Source organism: Gavialis gangeticus, unplaced genomic scaffold, assembly GCF_001723915.1.
Source record: "Gavialis gangeticus isolate Ggan-Ray unplaced genomic scaffold, GavGan_comp1, whole genome shotgun sequence".
NCBI lineage: Eukaryota > Metazoa > Chordata > Crocodylia > Gavialidae > Gavialis > Gavialis gangeticus.
The window spans coordinates 47,519,677-47,522,834 of record NW_017728996.1 but is presented as its reverse complement, the minus strand read 5'-3'; the positions used below and the strand labels follow the sequence as shown (position 1 = coordinate 47,522,834).

General features: G+C 44.6%; 1 protein-coding gene across 3 annotated transcripts in view; it reads left to right on the top strand.

The window, feature by feature from the left end:
* Positions 1–668: 668 nt before the first annotated feature.
* Positions 669–3,158, top strand: part of LINGO1 (leucine rich repeat and Ig domain containing 1) — a 475,932-nt gene continuing 473,442 nt past the window's right edge. For all 3 annotated transcript variants that reach the window (XM_019504437.1, XM_019504434.1, XM_019504435.1), the window contains exon 1: positions 669–867. The gene's annotated coding sequence lies outside the window, so the exon portion shown is untranslated. The remainder of the gene's footprint in view (positions 868–3,158) is intronic.

Genomic DNA, 3,158 nt, shown 5'->3' with positions numbered 1-3,158 from the left:
AACTGACGTCAGAAAGTTGAAACTGTTTGTCAATTTATGAAGGTTGTAAGTGCGAAACTTTGTATATTGAAACATTGTAAGTCAAGGACTGCCTGTATACATAAAATGGACTGTGTCTTAACACTAGATTATTTGCAGGTCTGGGAGCATTTTGAATGGATAATTACTAGTATGTGAATATGCATGTGTATCTTTAGCCATGGGGCAGTTTGCCTATAAAAGCAGAGGCAGCTATTTGCACACATCCAGTGTAAAGGGTATTTGTGGGCCTGTCAGTGTGAGGGAGTATTGTAGTCAGTAGAACTCCTGATTCCATGCTCATTTCCTTAGCATCTAAACAACTTCTAGAAATTCATTAACCAATGTGCTCCCTTTCTAGGCAGAAAAGCATGTGAAGCAGTTTTGGCTGGTAGATGGGGGAGTTCCTTGTGTATATAACAACATGTTCTAAAGAAATGCATCTAGTACTTGGAGGGGAAGGTGAGGGGGCACCTATCTAATTGTCAACCTTCTTGATGCGAAAATCTGGACAGGTTGTAGGGCACTTGCACAGCATGAACAAGGAGTAGCACCTCGCCACAGTTGCCCCGTTCATGCTAGTCAGATGCTGGCCTTGTGGTTCAGTTTACATGCTTACACTGTCTCTCCTGCATTTTATCTCACCCCAGTCTTCTGCACCTGAGAGCCATATGCTGTTCTCAGTTTCTGGAGAACTGAAGGAGCAACCTTTCATCCTCAGCACCTTGGTTCTTATAGAAGACCTTGCTGTGCCAAGGAGAGCTGAGGCAAAAGAAGCTCGCAAACAGGAAGAAAACCCAGGCTGCATCCCCCTGAAGCCCCTACCTAGAGTCTTGTGTATCTACCAAGGTAAGACCTAGACTCACTTTGTTTGTGCTAACCTGGCCTTCCTGTTGTTATCTGGCTGAGGACTAGTTGCTGCTTGATTACACTATGTCCCCAACTTGCTTAGGTGGGAGTTTGATTCCTTGAGCTTCCATGACGGATAGGGGCAGGATTTGGAGTGCATTTGGTCTGCTAGTTGGTAGTTGCAGTATCCAGGGCCTGCAGAAGTGTGGTAGGGGAGAGTGCATGCTGCTTTTTTATGGTGCAGATGTGTGATGTCTCACACTGTGTCTGCAAGAAATGTCTCCCTGCATTGTTTCAAGGGATGAGGTAAGAGTTGAATTTAACCAGTCTGCAGAGTCCATGTCAGTGCTGATATTGGTGAGCAGTTTTAACAGATCTGTTGGGAGTAGGCAGGAGAACAAGCTGGCTCTGAGCAGCTCTGCAATAACATACTGATTTGCTAGTCTCAGCTCTCATATTCAGCCTTGTAATATCTTACCAGACTGTACAGCCAGGCTCTAGTGAGCAAGCAAACACTCATGTCTGTTCTCCAAGCATTTGGAGGCACCTGTCTAGATTGGTGCTTCTTTGTGCTAGGTGCTGTACATGTACCTAGTAAGAGGCAGCCCTCTATCCTAAAGAACAAATTGAGTGGGACATAGGAACAGGGAAGGTTTACCCATGTTCTTATAGTAGATGAGTGGCAAAGCTGGTAATAGACCCAGATCTTCAGGTTGAGCTGGTGAATAGCTCCCCAGTACAGTCTAGTTGAGGGAAATGGGCCTGCTATTTTTCTTCCTGTACTGTGGCTGAAGAGAAGACTTCAGTCTGGAGGGCAGTTCATCTTCTTCTCTAAGAAGTATGTTTTTCACAAGCATGATTTTTATGAAGAAAACACCACCACTTTCTGTAGGTGACTAGGCTTGTACACAACGGGTTAACAAGGGATGGCAGCTGGGTTAGGATGACACTAATCTTAAACCCATTGGAATCACTTGTTTGTGCAGTAAATGATATTTCCATCAAAGCAATCTCTGTCCTTTTTAGACAATAATGAGTCTGGGCCTGGGTGGGACTCCACTGTTGTGACTAGCTCCACTGATATGCTTCCAATATCATTTTCTATGATTTGTCTTAATAATGCCCTTGAAAATAATGCAAAGGTTTTTGTTTGTTTGTTTTTCTCTCACAGCCCAGGCCTTTGGAGGAATTAGGAGATTTTTCTCCTTCTGCAAGGGGGGGGGGCAGTGTGGAGATCACTATAGCAGCGCTGTTTGGAGTTGGTAGTGTGTTGAGATTTTTTTTGTCCATCAGGGTGACATATACCCCATCATTAATGTGCAGAATGCTCACACATGATTCCTCTTTGTAACTATGTTTCTTCTGCCTTTCTCATCTGCCCTCTACTGTGTTGATTTCTGAGGTTGGCTGAAGAAATCAAGCTGAGTTTTGGGGGGAGAGTGGGAAGGAAGAAAAATTGAAACCAAGGGAAATTTAGTTCTGGCATGGCTGCTATGGTAGTGTGTGGTTCAGAGAATGGATTTTGGCTTTCTCCTTCCTCTGGTGCCAGATAACAGGAAGACACGACTCAGTATGTTTCAAACAGAAGTTAGTATTGCTGCCAAAAACAGGCAAAACTCAGGAATTGTCTCCCCCTAAATCACAGGCTTAACCAAAAACACCCACGTGTATGTCTGTCTGTCTTGATTTCTCTCTGGAACTGCGATGGTTAGAAATGTACTTTGTCTTTTTTTATGGGAATTTGCACGGAATTGCCTGATTCTAGGGGCAGAAGCTTAAAAATAAATAAATAAAAAAAGACCAGCTGTTGTGAGATTTGGCAATGTGGGCTGTGAGCTAGGTGCAGGGATTGCTGAATGAGAGTCTCTGGCTTGTGTGAGACTGGAGGTTGGTGAAGATGATGATGGGACCATCTGTCTTCAGAATCACTGTGTAAGTGGACTGAGGGAATAGCTGTGGAGCCCCATTAGTTTGTTACGAGGTTGTTGCTTTCCCTGCTCACTACTCTTGAGTCAGAACAGCCAAATAATTTCATAGATTTCATAGACATTAGGGCTGGAAGGGACCTCGGAAGATCGAGTCCAGCCCCCTGCCCCAGGGGCAGGAAGTCAGCAGGGATCATAGGATCCCAGCAAAATAAACATCCCAATGTCTCTTGAAGGCGTTCAGAGTAGGTGCTTGAACCACCCCTGATGGCAGGCTATTCCACACCTTGGGGGCTCAGACAGTAATGAAATTCTTCCTTATGTCCAGTCTGGAATGGTCATGGAGGAGTTTGTGACCGTTCAATC